Source organism: Thalassophryne amazonica, chromosome 3 (genome assembly GCF_902500255.1).
Source record: "Thalassophryne amazonica chromosome 3, fThaAma1.1, whole genome shotgun sequence".
Lineage (NCBI taxonomy): Eukaryota > Metazoa > Chordata > Actinopteri > Batrachoidiformes > Batrachoididae > Thalassophryne > Thalassophryne amazonica.
In genome coordinates, this window is record NC_047105.1 from 66,787,910 (window position 1) to 66,807,542 (window position 19,633).

At 45.4% G+C, this 19,633-nt stretch overlaps 1 long non-coding RNA gene across 1 annotated transcript; it reads right to left on the reverse strand.

The window, feature by feature from the left end:
- Nucleotides 1-737: 737 nt before the first annotated feature.
- Nucleotides 738-12,239, reverse strand: LOC117506935. The gene is made up of 3 exons (XR_004559580.1): nt 11,797-12,239; nt 4,868-4,872; nt 738-748 (listed from the first exon to the last, which is right to left on the reverse strand). It is a non-coding gene; the product is annotated as an uncharacterized LOC117506935 (long non-coding RNA).
- Between the last annotated feature and the right edge of the window lie 7,394 nt (nt 12,240-19,633).

Sequence of the window (19,633 nt, forward strand, 5' to 3'; positions counted from 1 at the left end):
GCACTGAATTCCTGCGAGATCTCCTCTATTCACACGTGTATCAGTCTGAACTCTTTTTTGCAGCCGTTTTCCTGTGGTGTTCCGTGTCTCTGAGACCGGCGTTCGGTGTGTCCAGCAACGGCTCCGCTGCACACCTCTACCAGATAAGTGGGTAGACAGGAGCTGCACGAGTGTGTGTTAGAGGTGGAGGTGGCATTCCCACCGTTGCTGTTACTGGGTGTGCACACACCCATATCTTATTGTCTCTGCTCCCTGCCAGCAGTACCAGATCCGACCTTCGAAGACGGTGGCCACCTGGGGACTCGGGACTTGGCGGCTCCAGTATTCTCCGGGTTCGGTGGCGGAGGAAATCGTGTGGTTCCGGTTCATCTCAGGACAGACGTCTTCTATCCTCGAGCCTGCCCACACGTCACCCTTGTGATTGACTGTCTGTAAAATTTCACATTCCTCTGTGTTGTGCTCATTCACAACAGTAAAGTGTTCATATTTGACTCTTTCATTGTCCGTTCATTTGCGCCCCCTGTTGTGGGTCCATGTCACTACACTTTCCCCAACAGGTCCTGCCTCTTCACTCTCACCAGAAACTCAGCTTTGCCTGTGTGGTACCTGGCCTCAGTTCATCTACATAAGAACATTTTGATTCCTTGCACTCTGGTTCCATATTAACCCCTTTCTCCTTGTGTCCTGAGCATTGCGGCCGCCTGGTCCTAGTTCTGGGACTATCATCATTTGCCATCTGGTTCACAAACTACTTCATCTACCTTCAATTCAAGTTGATGTATTCCTCCTCCAGTGTCTGCCTTCCCGGAGTTGTACATTTAAACATTCCAGTTGTTCACAAACTAAATTGTTAATTTTCTGATCCTGTGAGCCATGTTTAATTTTGACATCATCCACAATGTTATCTCCATGGCATTTCATTTATACACTCAACAAAAATATAAATGCAACTCTTCTGCTTATCTAAGATCTAAGCAGAGGTGGAAAAGCCCAGCTTCAGTGAATGAAATTCCAAGCATGTACTCTTCTACTTGTGCACCTAAAACAGGTGATTTCTTCAGTGTTTTTCATTGTCCTTAAATTGTGTATTCACCAAAGCAATTTGTGTTGTTTTGTTTTTGTTTTGTTTTTTTACAAAATCCACCACAGTCTACCCTTCCATGTCCCTCTTGTTGACACCGTACTCATCACCTCTCCCTCACCTCTCTTCCCCTCACCAACATGCCAAATGAAGTCTCCTCCTCTATCATCACTTTTTCTTCCTCGGGTGCACTCCTTACCACCTCATGGAATGCACTCAGTGTTCTTTCACCCACCTCCCCCACACACACACCTCCCAAGGGCCATATGCGCTGATGACATTCATCATCACCCCTTCAATTTCCAGCATTGCTTGGTCAGACACTCACTTCACCCCAGTGCACTCTTAAATTTCTTTTCCTTAAGGACTGCCACGATACAATTTCTCCTCACATACAAACCAATCATGGAACAGTTTGAACCCACCTCTGAAGCTCTTGGCATTATTCCCCTTTTCACTTAGCCTCTTGAACATGCAGTATGTCTACCTTTAAATTACATCAGCCGGCTCTTTCACTTCCCTCGTCAAAGACTCTCACCTCCACACTTCAAGCCTTCCTCCTCTTCTGCTGCTATCAGACAGGTTTTTCCCTCTCCTGCTTCCCCTTCACCCACCAACTGCATAGATTCAATCTGTATCCTGCTGACCAGCAGTAACAGCAACGGTTGTTGGTAATTGGCTTCGGCCAAGTCATTACGAAAATCTGATTTGTGATTTGCATATTTAATTTGGTGCAGGTTTCACGCTGGATGCCTTTCCTGATGCAACCGTTGTCATTTATGTGGTCCTGGGATTGGCGCTAAAGGTGGCTTGCCTTGAACACCCTAATGGCTGAGTTTGTGACAATATATAATGCTGGGATGTTTCTTTCATTGTGATGTTTCCTATGCTATGCATAGAATATTATGTTTGTTGACACTCTTAACAAAAATCCTTCCTCAGAGAGACAGAAACAGTATGTTAGCAGTGATGTTACTAACATTTTGAATTAAACAGATATGTAACAAACAATTACCTCACTGTTGAAAATTCCAAGAACCTTCCTGTCTCATCAAGCACATGATTGAAAGCCATTAATTGTTATACACCGCCCTCTGCTGGCCAATCTTTGCCCTTCTAGTACATATAAGTCATTATTTTTTGCTCATGGGTAATTACCTCCATATTTCCACTTGCACATGTGTAAAGAGCACATATTTTTCCCAGTGATTATCTACTTAACATTTTTCTATTTAAAGGCAGCATGGTGGCTTACTCAACATGCAAACTGAGTACATTTTAAATTGACCATGAATGTATTTGGCTGATTATATGTGGCCCTGCAAGAGACCAATGTCCTCTCCAAGGGTGTACCCTGCCTTTCTCCCAGTGACTGTTGGGATAGGCACCAGCTCTCCCTTGGCCCTTAGTTGGAATAAACGGTATAGAAAATGAATGAATCTATCTGTAGCCATCTCTTACAGAGAAAGTTTTAGCTCTAGGTAGGTACATTAGCGTTACTCTGTCATGGGTACCCAGGTATGCCTCAGCAGACCCAAAACTGTATGGAAATAAATTAGTCAATAAGGTTGTTGATCCCAGTTAAAGACCTTAAAATGTACCAAACTAAAAAGAATAAAATTTAAAGTATAGGTGTGGGACAGTGGGTTGGCAAAATCCAAGAAATAGGGTTTGGGTTGAGCATCTCCATTTTAGGCTAATGCATTTTGTTTCAAATTCATATGAACCAGTTTAACTGATACATTTGCCTCAAATTCATTTTAATATTTGATGTTAAAATTGCCATCTATGCATCAAAAATGCATGAATCTCACTAGTAAGCCCCTTCTTCCTTGGTTTCACTCGGGTTCCCCACAGCACATCCAAGGTGGACCTGCAAGTTGACTTGGCACAAGTTTTATACCGGATACCCTTCTTGATGCAATTCCACATTACATGGAGAATATACTAATATAAGCAATAGGCTGGTTGTCGTTTGGTCATCGTTGGCTCAAGGTTATTGAAATACTTCCACCTGGTGGATCACACCCTCACTTACTGATCTTCAACCACTTATCCAGGATAGGGTCACGGGGGTAACAGCTCCAGGAGGAGACCTCAAACTTCCCTTTCACGAGCCACATTAACCCTCTCTGACTGGGGAGGCGCCCAGGGGGCATCCTTACCAGAAGCCCAACTGGGGGATCCCGAGGGGGTTTCCAGGCCAGTGAGGAGACATATTCTTTCTACCTAGTCTTCCCCAGGTTCTCCTCCAAGATGGATGTGCGTGGAACACCTCCCTAGGGAGGCGCCCAGGGGGCATCCTTACCAGATGCCCAACCCCTCCAGCTGGCTTATTTCAACACAAAGAAGCAGTGACTTTACTCCAAGCTCCTCTCGGATGACCGAGCTTCCCACCTTATCTCTAAAGGAGACATCAGCCACCCTCCCAAGAAAACCCATTTCGGCCGCTTGTACCTGTGATCATTGTATCATGGCTATACAATGCGATATGATTCACCCCTGTTCCAAATTAAATGCCATTTGATATGTATTTGATGGCAATTCAATTCCTCACAATGCGATACGATGCGATTTGGTGCAATACGATTAGGTATGGGTACTGATAAGATTTTATCAATATCAATGCCATTATCGATTCCGCTTATCAATAAGATTCTTTATCAGATTTTAATTTTTTTCAATTTATTTTCATTTATATAGCGCCAAATCACAGCAAAGCTGCCTCAAGGCGTTTCACACAAGTAAGGTCTAACCTTACTAACCCCAAGAGCAAGCACACAGGCGACAGTGGTAAGGAAAAACTCCCTCTGATGATTTGAGGAAGAAACCTCAAGCAGACCAGACTCAAGGGGGTGACCCTCTGCTTGGGTCATGCTACCGACACACTTGACAATACAAATATAAAGGAAATTTTGGGAGTCCATGTTGGTGTCCAGGATGGGAGGCTTGCATAAGAAGACACCACTTCCACTTCTGGATGGAGCTGCACCTCAAACAGAGAGAGAAAAAACAGAATCAGGCAGCAGAAAGACTACAATAAGGTATAATTTGTCAGCATTAAGCAACAACAAAAACAGAATAAATACTAAGGTGATCGCTGGCCACTAGCCCTAAGCTTCACTAAAAGACCCAGACTTTAGATAAAGTTGAGGCCGCAACCCAATCTGTTTACTAATAAAATGAATTTAAAAGTTTAGAAAGCATATTAAGGTACTATGCCAGTATGTTAGCCATACCAAAGGGAAAATAAGTGCGTCTTAAGTCTGGACTTGAAAGTCTCCACAGAATCTGACTGTTTTATTGATGCAGGGAGATCATTCACCAGAACAGGGACACGATAAGAGAAAGCTCTGTGACTCACAGACTTTTTATTCACCCTACGGACACAAAGTAGTCCTGAACCGTGAGAACGCAGAGCCCGGGCCGGTACGTAGGGTTTAATTAGGTCAGTTAGGTTTTATAGGTTAATAGCAAAACCTTAAAATCTGATCTCACAGGGACAGAAAGCTAGTGCAGAGATGCCAAAATGGGTGTAACGTAATGTGGTCAAACTTTCTGCTTTCTACCAAAAGTCTGGCAACAGCATTTTGAACCAGTTGGAGAGTCCCAATGCTGTACTGCTGTAAACCAGAAAATAGAAAAATGCAGTAGTCCAATCTAGAAGAAACAAATGCCTGATTCAGAGTCTCAGCCAGTCAGTACATGCCTATAACTGCTGGTAATCTCATACACATAAAATCCTTAGAGTATTGCCTTGCGTCAGTGAAAAGCTGGATGTCCAACAGTTTCTTACTTTTAAACTCAGACAAGACCAAAAAGATGATCCTTGGTCCAGCGAGACATCGACATCAGCTTGACCAGCTAACACTTAATCTAAGCTAGTGTGTCATACATCACTCTGAAAAAGTGAGGAAACGGGCTAATTTTTGATCCCAGGCTATCCTTTGACCTACACAGAGACATCAAGATTTCTTCCACCTGAATTTGAATTTATTTGAATTTATTTTATTTTATTTCGACACACGTGGTTGAATAAAAAAAAGAAATACAATATTTACAAACACAAAACAAAACAACAATACAGCTAAACAGAAAACAAAATACAACATTCCAGAACTGACCAAAATCAAAACCCATGTGACCGAAAGGGGGTGGGTAGAAGCATAACTTATCAAGACCCACCCCTTGCACCACGAATTCAATAAATACACTCACTACTAGTTAGATTCATTGATACACCCAGACACACACATATATATACATATATATACACATACACATATACACACACACACACACACATGTATATATATATATATATATATATATATATATATATATATATATATATATATATATATATATATATATATATATATATATACACACACATATACTTGTACGATACATATACCATCACATACACCTCCCAGTCATGTTACAGGACATACCCACATATACCTAAGCATACATACCTACACACAATGTTGTGTGGGCCGCCAGAAGAGGAGGTACTGCTGGCCCACCACCAGAGGGCGCCCTGTCTGGAGTGTGGGCTCCAGGCACCAGAGGGCGCAGCCGCCTCACAGGAGCAGCCAGGGTGACAGCTGTCACACATCGCCGGCAACAGCTGTTACCAATCACCTGATCGGCAGGGGTATATCAGCAGGACGACGTCTCCACCTCTTTGCCGAGATATCGTTCTACCTGGAAGGTAATAATCTCAGCTGACTGCTTGACAGTAACTTTTGTGATTTTTGTGAGTGATTGCAGACTTTTTCTCCAACGAGAGGTGGAGGTAGCTTCCCTGCCGTGCAGGTTGCTGGGTGCAGACGCGCCCACGTTTAATTGTGTTCTTGTTCCTCGCCAGCAGTACCAGGTCCGACACGCGGAGGCAGTGGCCACCTGGGAGTTTGGAACTTGGCGGCTCCAGTATTCCCGGGGTCCTGTGGCGGAGGAAACCGTATGGTTCCGGTTCTACTTTGGAGAGGCGTCTCCTATCTTCGAGCCTGCCCACACGACACCATTGTGAATTGGATTTTGTCCATTGTTGTAATTTGTTGTATTTGTTGTGCACGTTCGCAACAGTAAAGTGTTGTTATTTGACCTATTCCATTGTCCGTTCATTTGCGCCCCCTGTTGTGGGTCCGTGTACTTACACTTTCCCAACAGGATATCTCGGCCACCTCGTCATGGATCCCGAGGGGCGTCAACCGGCTGTTGAACGGCCAATGGAAGAACAGGGCGCACAGGCGCCCGCAGGAGGAATGATCGGTGAGTTGCAGCGGATCCTCACCGTTTTCACGGCTCGGTTGGATTTAATGACCGAGCAGAATGTCCTCCTTAACCGCAGGGTGGAGGCTCTCGCCGCGCAGGTGGAGGCACGCCCTCAGGGCGCTGCTGCGGCTCTCCCTCTTGTTGACCCTGTGCGAAACAATGACGTTCCACTGGTCGTTCAACGACCCCTCCCACCTTCCCCGGAAGCATACATAAGCCCTCCAGAGCCGTACGGAGGTTGTGTGGAGATGTGCGCGGACTTCCTTATGCAGTGTTCGCTCGTCTTCGCACAACGTCCTGTCATGTATGCGACTGATTCTAGCAAGATAGCTTATGTAATAAACCTGCTTCGTGGTGAGGCACGCGCTTGGGCTACAGTGCTCTGGGACTAGAATTCACGGCTCCTTCAGACATATGATGGGTTTGTGAGGGAGTTCAGAACAGTGTTCGATCACCCAAATAGAGGAGAGACTGCTTCAGCCGTGCTGCTGTCAATGAGACAGGGGCGCCGGAGCGCAGCTGCCTATGCAGTCGACTTCCGCATCGCGGCTGCGAGGTCCGGCTGGAATAGCACTGCCCTCCGCGCCGCCTTTGTAAACGGACTGTCATTGGTTCTAAAGGAGCACCTGGTGGCTAAGGACGAACCGCGGGATTTAGATGGGCTTATTGATCTCGTCATACGATTAGACAATTGGTTAGAAGAACGCCGTCGGGAACGAGACGAAGGGCGTGGCCGGGCACGCGCCGTCCCTCTCCCTTCCGGTTCCGACCACGTTCTGCCCTCCCCACGCTCCACGGCCCCTGTGCTCCGGGCGGTTACAGCTCCCCCTGCTGACGAAGCTATGGACACGAGCAGGGCCACATTTAGGGCACCAGATAGACAGAGGAGGCTGGCCCGCGGAGCGTGTTTTGTTTGTGGCTCGATAGAGCATCAGGTAAGAGACTGCCCCGAGCGGTTAAACGCCAACACCCGCCCCTAGAAACTGGGCTAGGGGTGGGCTGAGACATTCACGTGGGACACACCCACATTGCCACACGACTCCCAGTTACGATCCTTTATGAGGATTTAACCCTGAAGGCCCCAGCACTGGTGGACACGGGCTCTGAAGGGAATCTGTTAGACAGCAGATGGGCCAGGGAGGTAGGGTTCCCTCTGGTGGCGCTTACCTCGCCTGTGCAGGTGCGGGCACTAGATGGCTCCCTACTCCCTCCAATCACGCATAAGACACCACCTGTAACTCTGGTGGTGTCAGGAAATCACCGGGAGGAGATCGAGTTTTTTGTGACACCTGCTACCTCCCGTGTGATTTTAGGGTTCCCCTGGATGTTGAAACACAATCCCCGGATCGATTGGCCGTCCGGGGTAGTGGTTCAGTGGAGCGAGACTTGCCATCGGGTATGTTTAGGTTCCTCGGTTCCTCCCGGTTCCCAGGCTAAGGAGGAGGTCAGAGTCCCGCCCAATCTAGGGACGGTGCCGGTGGAGTACCACGACCTTGTGGATGTGTTCAGTAAGGATCTGGCGCTCACCCTTCCCCCCACCGTCCGTATGATTGTGCCATTGATTTGGTTTCAGGCGGTGAGTTCCCGTCCAGCAGGCTGTACAACCTCTCCCGACCTGAGCGCGAATCAATGGAGACCTACATCCGGGACTCTTTAGCCGCCAGGTTGATCCGGAATTCCACCTCCCCGATGGGTGCAGGTTTCTTCTTTGTGGGTAAAAAAGACGGCGGACTTCGTCCATGCATTGATTACAGGGGGCTGAACGAAATCACGGTTCGCAATCGATACCCGTTGCCCCTGTTGGATTCAGTGTTCACGCCCCTGCATGGAGCCCGAATATTCACTAAATTGGATCTTAGAAATGCGTATCACCTGGTTCGGATCCGGAAGGGAGACGAGTGGAAGACGGCATTTAACACCCCCTTAGGTCACTTTGAGTACCTGGTCATGCCGTTCGGCCTCACAAACGCCCCCGCGACGTTCCAAGCTTTGGTTAATGATGTCTTGCGGGATTTCCTGCACCGATTCGTCTTCGTATACCTAGACGATATACTCATCTTTTCTCCGGATTCTGAGACTCATGTCCGGCATGTACGTCAGGTCCTGCAGCGGTTGTTGGAGAACCGGCTGTTTGTGAAGGGCGAGAAGTGTGAGTTCCACCGCACATCTTTGTCCTTCCTGGGGTTTATCATCTCCCCCAACTCCGTCGCTCCTGATCCGGCCAAGGTTGCGGCGGTGAGAGACTGGCCCCAACCCACTAGCCGTAGGAAGCTGCAACAGTTCCTCGGCTTTGCTAATTTCTACAGGAGGTTCATTAAGGGCTACAGTCAGGTAGTTAGCCCCCTGACAGCCCTGACCTCACCAAAAGTCCCCTTCACCTGGTCGGATCGTTGCGATGCCGCGTTCAAGGAGTTGAAACGGCGCTTCTCGTCTGCACCCGTTCTGGTGCAGCCCGATCCTAGTCGCCAGTTAGTGGTTGAAGTGGATGCCTCGGACTCAGGGATAGGAGCTGTGCTTTCCCAGAGCGGGAAGACCGATAAGGTCCTTCACCCGTGTGCCTATTTTTCCCGCAGGTTGACCCCGGCCGAACGGAACTATGACGTCGGCAATCGAGAACTCCTTGCGGTGAAAGAGGCTCTTGAAGAGTGGAGACATCTGTTGGAGGGAACGTCCGTGCCATTCACGGTTTTCACTGACCACCGGAACCTGGAGTATATCAGGACCGCCAAGCGGCTGAATCCCAGGCAAGCCCGCTGGTCACTGTTCTTCGGCCGTTTTGACTTCCGGATCACCTACCGTCCCGGGACTAAGAACCAGAGATCGGATGCCTTGTCCCGGGTACATGAAGATGAAGTCAAAACGGAGTTGTCGGATCCACCGGAACCCATCATCCCGGAGTCCACTATCGTGGCCACCCTCACCTGGGACGTAGAGAGAACCGTCCGGGAGGCCCTGGCACGAAGCCCGGACCCTGGAACTGGGCCGAAGAACAGACTATACGTCCCACCAGAAGCTAGGGCTGCAGTCCTGGACTTCTGTCACGGCTCTAAGCTCTCCTGTCATCCAGGGGTGCGAAGAACCGTGGCAGTTGTCCAGCAGCTCTTCTGGTGGGCGTCCCTAGAGGCCGACGTCTGGGATTATATCCAGGCCTGCACCACCTGCGCCAGGGGCAAGGCTGACCATCGCAGGGCTTCGGGTCTGCTCCAACCGCTGCCCGTGCCCCATCGCCCCTGGTCCCACATCGGCCTGGATTTTGTCACGGGCCTCCCGCCGTCCCAGGGCAACACCACCATCCTCACGATAGTGGACCGATTCTCCAAGGCGGCCCACTTCGTGGCCCTCCTGAAGCTCCCGACGGCCCAGGAGACAGCGAACCTCCTGGTTCACCACGTCGTCCGGCTGCATGGGATCCCAACAGACATCGTCTCCGATCGTGGTCCCCAGTTCTCCTCGCACAACTGGAGGAGCTTCTGCCGGGAACTGGGGGCCACGGTGAGTCTCTCATCCGGGTACCATCCCCAGACCAACGGGCAAGCAGAACGGGCCAATCAAGAGATGGAGCAGGCCCTGCGTTGCGTGACAGCCACGCACCCGGCGGCCTGGAGTACCCATCTGGCCTGGATCGAGTATGCCCATAACAGCCAGGTGTCGTCAGCCACCGGCCTCTCCCCTTTCGAGGTATGTCTGGGGTACCAACCTCCTTTGTTTCCAGTGGTTGAGGGAGAGGTCGGTCGCCCTCGGTCCAGGCCCACCTACGGAAGTGCTGTCGGGTGTGGCGTGACGCCCGTTCTGCCTTGCTGAGGGCCCGGATGAGGTCAAAGGCCCATGCAGACCGTCGGTGGACCCCGGCCCCTGCGTATCGGCCAGGGCAGGAGGTGTGGTTATCCACCAGAGACATCCCCCTCAAAGTGGACTCCCCCAAGTTACAGGACCGTTATATCGGCCCTTTCAAGATCCAGAAGGTCATCAGTCCAGCCGCAGTGAGGCTTCAGCTGCCGGCCTCACTGCGGATCCATCCTGTATTTCACGTGTCCCGGATTAAACCACATCACACCTCACCCCTCTGTACTCCGGGCCCGGCACCGCCTCCTGCCCGGATCATCGATGGCGAGCCGGCTTGGACTGTACGCCGGCTTCTGGATGTCCGTAGGATGGGCCGGGGCTTCCAGTATTTGGTGGACTGGGAGGGGTACGGACCTGAGGAACGCTCCTGGGTGAAGAAGAGCTTCATCCTGGACCCAGCCCTCCTGGCCGATTTCTACCGCCGCCACCCGGACAAGCCTGGTCGGATGCCAGGAGGCGCCCGTTGAGGGGGGGGTCCTATTGTGTGGGCCGCCAGAAGAGGAGGTACTGCTGGCCCACCACCAGAGGGCGCCCTGTCTGGAGTGCGGGCTCCAGGCACCAGAGGGCGCAGCCGCCTCACAGGAGCAGCCAGGGTGACAGCTGTCACACATCGCCGGCAACAGCTGTTACCAATCACCTGATCGGCAGGGGTATATCAGCAAGACGACGTCTCCACCTCTTTGCCGAGATATCGTTCTACCTGGAAGGTAATAATCTCAGCTGACTGCTTGACAGTAACTTTTGTGATTTTTGTGAGTGATTGCAGACTTTTTCTCCAACGAGAGGTGGAGGTAGCTTCCCTGCTGTGCAGGTTGCTGGGTGCAGACGCGCCCACGTTTAATTGTGTTCTTGTTCCTCGCCAGCAGTACCAGGTCCGACACGCGGAGGCAGTGGCCACCTGGGAGTTCGGAACTTGGCGGCTCCAGTATTCCCGGGGTCCTGTGGCGGAGGAAACCGTATGGTTCCGGTTCTACTTTGGAGAGGCATCTCCTATCTTCGAGCCTGCTCACACGACACCATTGTGAATTGGATTTTGTCCATTGTTGTAATTTGTTGTATTTGTTGTGCACGTTCGCAACAGTAAAGTGTTGTTATTTGACCTATTCCATTGTCCGTTCATTTGCGCCCCCTGTTGTGGGTCCGTGTACTTACACTTTCCCAACACACAAGCAAACACTACATACTAGACACAGTCACTTCACAATGATCTCACTACAATATTTTGAAACAATTACGAGGTCTGTCCAAAAAGTATCGTACCTTTTTATTTTTTTCAAAAACTATATGGATTTGAATCACGTGTGATTACATCAGCCAAGCTTGAACCTTCGTGCGCATGCGTGAGTTTTTCCACGCCTGTCGGTTGCGTCATTCGCCTGTGGGCAGGCTTTGAGTGAGCACTGGTCCACCCCTCCCGTCGGATTTCTTTTGTCTGAGAACTTGCTGACAGACTGCCACTTTGATCCATGAAATTTTTTTCAGAAACTGTTAGAGACAGGCAGTTGGAAACCATTCAATAGATTCAGTTGGATATCGGTGAAGATTCTGTCGGCGTCACGCGGATTATGGACTGTTAAAACCTTTTTAAAGACTTATTGCAGATGATACGTATGGCTCGTTTTTGTAGAAGAAATATTTGATTAGTGTTTGATTTGTATGTATTTCCCCGCGACTCAATGCAATATGTCATGTATGGTGCTATTAAAGAATGGTATAAAGTAAGTAACCCTTCCCGTGATAGTATGTCTTTGGCTTTATACAAGATGGCGATAGATTTGGACATTTTTGATTTGATATAGTTTATATGTGCTTTCCAGCTTAGTTTATTATCAATTATAACACCAAGGAATTTATTCTCTGTTACTACCTCTATTTCAGTATTGTTTATAGTCAAATTTTTAAATTTAGGTAATTGTTTATTTCCAAATATAAAACATTTAGTTTTCCCAAGGTGGAGTGACAATTTATTAGTGTCAAACCAAGCCTTGAACTTTCCCAATTCGTTCTCCACCATGTCCAGAAGCTGTTCGACATTATTACCACTGCAAAACACAGTTGTGTCATCAGCAAAGAGGACACACCTCAGTGATCTTGACACCCAGCTTATATCATTAATATACAGTAAAAATAACAATGGACCCAATACTGATCCCTGCGGCACACCGCACGTAATTTCCCGGAGTTCAGAATCGATATTGTTAAAGTGAACATACTGAAATCTACCATGTAAATAACTATTAATCCAATCATATGCAAGACCTCTGATTCCGTATTGCTGCAATTTAGATAATAGTATTCCATGATTAACTGTGTCAAATGCTTTCTTCAAATCAAAGAAAATGCTTACTGTGTATTGTTTATTATCAATTGCAGTCGCTATATTTTTCACCAAATCCATCACAGCAAGTGATGTAGTCCGAGACTTTCTAAATCCGTATTGTTCTTCGCAGAGTATGTCGTATTTTGATAAATAGTCCTGCAGTCTAAAATTTTGGAAAACTGTGGCAAAAGTGAAATAGGTCTATAATTAGAAAAGGTGTGTTTATCGCCGGATTTAAACAGAGGTATTACTTTGGCTATTTTCATTTGAGAGGAAAATGTACCAGTGATCAGTGACAAATTGCAAATGTAATTGAAAGGTTTTACTATACAATCAATAATTTTTTTCAATAAAGCCATATCCAAATTGTTAAAATCAGTCGATTTCTTACTTTTGGAACCATGCACCAAATCAATTATTTCTCTCTCATCAGTGCCACCAATAAACATTGACATAGATTTATTAAATGATGTATTATTGACCCAGAAGCTGTTATTCGATGAGTCAATACTACTAGCAAGATTTTTCCCAACATTAACAAAATATTCATTAAAGTGGTTAGCAATAGACTTGTTGTCATTGATCACATTGTTACTATTTAAATGAAAAAATGAAGGATAATCTCTAACATTTTTACTTTTATTTATTATTTCATTTATAATATTCCATGTGTTTTTGATGTTGTTTCTATTTATAACCAGTAACTCACTATATCTTTTCTTAGAAAATCTCATAATATTAATTAATTTATTCTTATATATTTTATATTTAGTTTCGGCTTCCTTTGTTCTTAATTTTATAAATTGTTTATACAAGTTCTTCTTTTTACATGCATTTTGAAGTCCCTTAGTTATCCATGGTTTATGACAACATCGATTTCTGTGCCTTTTGTTAACAAGAGGACAATGTTTGTCATATAACCTGGAGACAGTTGAAATGAAAGCATTACAAGATTCATCAACATCATCAACATACACCTCGTCCCAGTTCTGGCAAAATAATTCCTCCCTAAAATTATCAATGATTACAGGTGTTACTGTTCTCCTCAAAGTTTTTAGTTCATTTTGGTGATTACTACTACTATGACCCTGTGATGCAAACACAGTGAAAACTGGCAAATGATCACTAATGTCACTTACCAAAATTCCTGCTGTGAGATTACCAGATATAGCATTAGATAGAATATTGTCAATAAGGGTTGTTGAGTTAACAGCGATTCTGCTTGGATGAGTGATAGTTGGAAACAGTCCCAAACAGTATAAGGAATTTATGAAAGAGGTGGTTTGTGGATGATTGTGAGGATTCAAAAAATCTATATTAAAATCTCCACAGATAAATAAATACTTATTTCTATTGATTTTGTTATATGTTCCCATAACTATTTCTTCAAAAGAATCAATGTTTGCTCCAGGAGCTCTGTATAAGCAGCTAACAATGATATTATTAGAATTCATGCTTGGAATTTCCACAGTAACGCATTCCATAATGTTGTCCACTGTAAAAGACATATTGTTAACAAGTTTGCAGTTATAATCAGATCTTACATACAGTGCTATGCCTCCACCCCTTTTCCTCTGCCTATTAACTAGGAACAATTCATAACCGTCCAGATGTACTAAATCTTTATTATCATCCGTTAGCCATGTTTCTGAGATTGCAATAACTGAAAAGCTTTTTTTGGTTGTACTACTATTAAAATGTATGATTGAAAAGGCCCCATCGTTAATTTTATACTCTTTGAGTTGTTGTTCTGTAAAATAATTACATTGTCGTACTATTTTTTCAGTGAAAAAGGAGTCAGGATCGATTTCAAGTCCAAAGGGGCGGGAAGCAGAATTACAGTGATTAAATGTTTCCAAACCAAGCTCCTGGGCTGAAATAAACTGATCACTGTCAATGGTCATTATGTTATCTATAGATTTTTATCAATAATCACAATCAACCCCAAGACCAGTACAAAAAAAAAAACAGTTTTATCCTCATTCATGTTTATTCAGTTCTTCTATGTCTTTGATAACTAGTACCTTAGCTTCCGCAGGTGTACCTTTAAGTTTAATGTATACTTTACAGTTCATAACCCATGTATTCTGTATTTTATTTTGTTTCCGTAAATATCTGGCTTTCTTGGCAATATCAGCATTCCTTTTTATTAAGTGGTCGTTCAAATAAACATTTGTGCCCTTTAGCTTTTTCTCTTGTTTCATTAGTGCAATTTTGTTTTTCCACTGCACAAACCTCAGGATCAGAGCTGGCGTGTTGTTGTCCTTAGCTGGGAGAGGGTGGCAAGCCTCGATGATGTCCACGTCCAGATGAATGTCTCTGGTCGCGAGAAAAGCTGCCACTTGTTGCTCCGCGGAGCTCATCTCCAGCTCGCCGGCTCTGTCCACGCTGTTTGCGGTCACAGCGTACGCATATGACCGGGGTTTTATCTTCAACCCAGTCACAACAGCATCATTTATTCTTGAGTATTGTTCCAAGTCATCCACTCTTCGTTCCAGTGCTGCAATCTTCCTGTCCTTCTCCTCGACCTGTGCCCGTAATTTTGCAACTTCCTCCACAAGTTGCAGAATCTTGTCTTGTTTTGATAGACTTCATGTGAAAGAAAGTCGAGTCGATTACCTCAGGAAGGTAGACAACAAGCTACAACCTTATTTTTATCCATATGAGCCGTCTTCTGAGCTGAAAAAATAACACTGATCTGAACGGGCAGCCGGCAGAGAAACGGAAGCTTGAACGGGCAGCCGGCAGAGAAACGGAAGCTTGAGCCGGCAGAGAAACGGAAGCTTGAGCCAGCAGAGAATCGGAAGCTTTCGAAAATGGCACCTGCAAAACATAGTGAAGATTTGTCCCATGAAGAGACTCTGATCTATGCATTTGTTTCTTCTAGATTGGACTCCTGCAATGTTCTGTTTTCTGGTCCTCCACAGTCCAGCAATAGAGGTTTCAGATTGGTTCAAAATGTTGCTGACAGACTTTTGACAAGAAGCAGAAGGTTTGACCACATTACACTTATTTTGCATCTCTTCGCTGGTTTCCTGTCTCTGTGAGGTCAGAATCTATGGTTCTGTTGCTAACCTATAAATTATTTATGGGCTAGCACCTCCCTACTTAGCTAACCTAATTACACCCTACGCACTGGCCTGGGCACTGCGTTATCAGGGTAAATAAAAATTCTCTGGGCCACAGAGCTTTCTCCTATTGTGCACCTGTTTTTGTGGAATGATCTCCTTACGGTGATAAAACAGTCCAATTCTGTAGAGACATTCAAGTCCAGGCTTAAGACGCTATTCTCCCTCTTGTATGGCAAGCATACTGGCATAGTATGGAAATATGCTTCTCCGTTTTATTAGCAGCCCAACAGGTTTCAACCTCAGTTCATCTAATTTCTGAGTCTGTTAGTGAAGCTCAGGCCTAGTTGCTGGTGATTACCTTAATATTCTCTCTGCTTCCCTGTCGGTTTATGACTGACAAACTCGTACTTTATGTGCAGTTTTTCTGGCTGACTGATTCTGCTCTTTTTCTGTCCGAGGCACGGTTGACATCTTGCAAGTCTGACAGCTGCACACCATAGGGCGCTGAACTGACCACAAGATGCCCTGGCTGACACTGATGCAGCACACTGCAGTCTGCTTTTGGAATATATTTTACCAGGAGGACAGTTTGTGCTGTGGTCCACTGATGATGTGATGGATGGACGCTGGCCCTGTATCTCAGGGTGCTGGATGACTCTCTGCCTGCGGCACCAATGACTGCACATTCATCTTAATAATGCACTTTGTTTTTGATGCTATTCTGGTTTTCCTGTTCCCTGTTTCTTCAGCTTGGTAAAAACTTTGTAAATCCTTGTAACTGCTCGAATGGCCTAAGCAGTGGATCACCCCTCTGAGTCTGGTCTGCTTGAGGTTTCTTCCTAAGCTCATCAGAGGGAGTTTATCCTTACCACTGTTGCCTGTGTGCTTGCTCTAGGGGTTGGTAAGGTTAGAGCTTATTGGTGTGAAGCGCCTTGATGCAGCTTTGTTGTGATTTGGCACTGTATAAATAAAATAAATTGAAACTGCAATGGGTGTTGCACAATATAACATCTTTTAAAAAAGAAAAATAACTTAAAAGGTTTTCAGATATGTTTTGCTTTAACCACTTGTACAGCCTTCCTACTGTGATGTAAACTCTGTTCTTATCTGTATTCCTTGTATTTGCTAAAAATAAATGATAAAACTTCCTCTGGATTGACTTTGTGCTTTAACCTTATCATGATTTGTTGCTTCTAGCAGATCGATAATTTTCCATGTTACTGTGGAGAAACATCCTCGGTCATGTGAACAATAGATGTGGAAGTAAGGGATTAAAAATTAGTGAAGCCTCCCACCATGTGAAATCCTAGTAAAAAATCTACATTATACATGACTTTGATATACAACTGCACTTATGCAAGGTTACCGTTGTTTGCTGGAACTGCACTATTGTCTAGTCCACTGTTTGTGAATGACTAATGCAAACACCAGCAGCCATAAAAATGGCACGTTGCTGCCACTCTCAGAGCAATAACTGTAATGATTTGTGCTCTAAGTGTACTCTGTCCACTACACTGTACCATGTCTCTGTAACAGCAGCCTCCATAAGGGCCCCTTCACACAAAGTACGACTAAGTACAAATCAGGGTGAATCACGGTGGAACAGCTCGTATGTGCGAACCATGAAAACATCGAGCCGACGGACTGGTGTGAGCGATGCCGCTGCGATGGTTTTGTGCACGCAGGAACACAGTGCGAGCAGCTGCAGCATGTGTAACCACATCATGCAGCTGCTGTGAAAATAAAAAAAATAAAAATTACATGCCACCCACAGGATTCAAACCTGTACTTTCCAAAAGCTCTGATTGCCAGCCAGAAATTTTACCACTAAGCTACCATGGCTGTCCTGTGAAAGGTGCAGGAAAATGCCTGATATCACAAAGGACATGGATGTATAAAAAAAAAAATACAACCACACAAAAAACACCGGCTTTTGTTGAATCCATCTTATCAAGCAGACAATACAAGTATGATCCGCCTGTTCCTCTGTAGATGACTCATGGTCATGAAATAACATGAATGAGAAGCAGGGTGTCCTTATCATGTCCACATCTGCTGGCGGCATGGCCGGGCCAGTGCGCGTGTCCTGTCCGACACGTGTGTCTTATGGATGGCACGCCGCAGGACAGAAGCCGCGTCATGTTGAACAGAGCTCACATGGGTGATGTGACATTCAGATCGTCCGCTGTGTGTTATGATCTGACGGACCGTTTTACCAGGGGTACCCTGTCAATGTGCACGCTGTGTGTGCACTTGCTGCAGCCCACTGCAACAATGAAATATGTTTTCATGCATGTCCACATGAGGACAGCGAGCAGATACACGTGCGTCACTGTGGACAGTTGTTAGTTCATGTCTGTCCAAACAAGATATCCACATATATCTCCACAGCCGCTCCTGTTGGCAGCCACACCCCCTGTCAGTTCAGCGCACACACCAACGTGTCACATGTCTGTTTGCAAAGCCACACTCGTGGGGCACTTAGACAAATTTCACATTCAGCTCGACAGTGCTGCTGACTGTTGTCGTGCTAATAGTGCGAATGGCCACACATTTTCTAAGTGCCAAGCAAGCGGTGTTAGATGTTTGTGTGTGTCAGCTGGAATTTGGCCAACACCTGCTGCAAGATGGTTCAATGGGCTTTCACAGTGCACACTCTCTTTCAGCCACTGGTGTGCGCAAATCGCTACAATTTTACACATATTGCATACGATTCCTGCTTCATGCGCAATTCGGCCGTTTTAAGCAGAAACTCGTAGAATTTTCATGACGCTTTGAAATGACCAACGTGCACTGAACGCATCAGCTAGCAGATCATTTAGCCACGGAGCTCTGATCATTTCCGCCACCTGAAATGATGCTGAATTTATGTGGAAATGATTGTTGTACAAAAGCTTCAGATATCTGTCGCTGAGATAGATGATGAATGGAGTGCAGTTTGAAGCAGAAATGAGGTAATAATCAGTAAACCGCATCATCGGGGAGACCGATTTTTAGGGGGAACATTCAGTCGCTGACACTGGATCAGACTTTGTCAGACAATAAAGAATACCATGCTGAATAACACTCTCACATATGAAAGAAATTTGATCTTTTTTGACAGTTATGAATTTTTGAAAATTCATTCAGTGTTAAAGATAGGGATTTTTCCAAGATTTGTCCTGACTTTGGCCTTTGACCCTAGAAATTGAATCAGTTCTTGCCTATCAGGATATGAAACTTCGGTTAAAAAAAAAAAAAATTATAACAATATATGAAAAGTTGTGGGCTCCAGGCGGTTCACAAACAAACAAATGGACAAACGGGTGATAACATAAAATCCTCCAAATTCATTGGTGGTGGACCTGTAATAAGAAAATATCACTTGAAGGATATACTGAAGCACAAATTTCTTAGATGATCTGTTAGGACAATTAACCACACAACAAGCCATGCATTATGTATAAATTTATGACTTAAAATGCCTGAAACTAAAGCATTATTAAAATAAACAAAACCACTTCCCATGTGATTATCATGAAGGGGGAAACAACCTGTAGAGATGAAAGCAGCTTTGTGTACCAGGCTGTAAACATCACTTCTAAAGTTGGACATTTTCACATTGGTTCTAAAGCAATTTGCTCCTTTTATAATAATGGAGACAATATGAGGTTCTTCTTCAACCATGGGGTAGATTAGGCACACCAGACATTTACTTTGTTTAGTCTATACCATTTAGAGCTTCTAATTGTAATTTACACTAAAGGGTTTGTACAGGACTATAGACTTTAAGTTTTAATTGGAGATCATGGATTATTTCATGCGGAATTGACAAAAATGTAGAAAAATGCCTTAAAAATAAAAAGGAAAATCCCTTTATATGTCCTCAAATATGAATCCTTGACCCTTGCCATTCTACCAAGTCCATAACCTTTTGCATAATACTAGTGACAAATAAACAAGCAAAACAACAGTCAAATAAAAACATGGCATCCTTTCCAGAGATAATAAATATCAAATTTAAATCAGAAATGTAAAGTCATAGCATAATGACCTAAA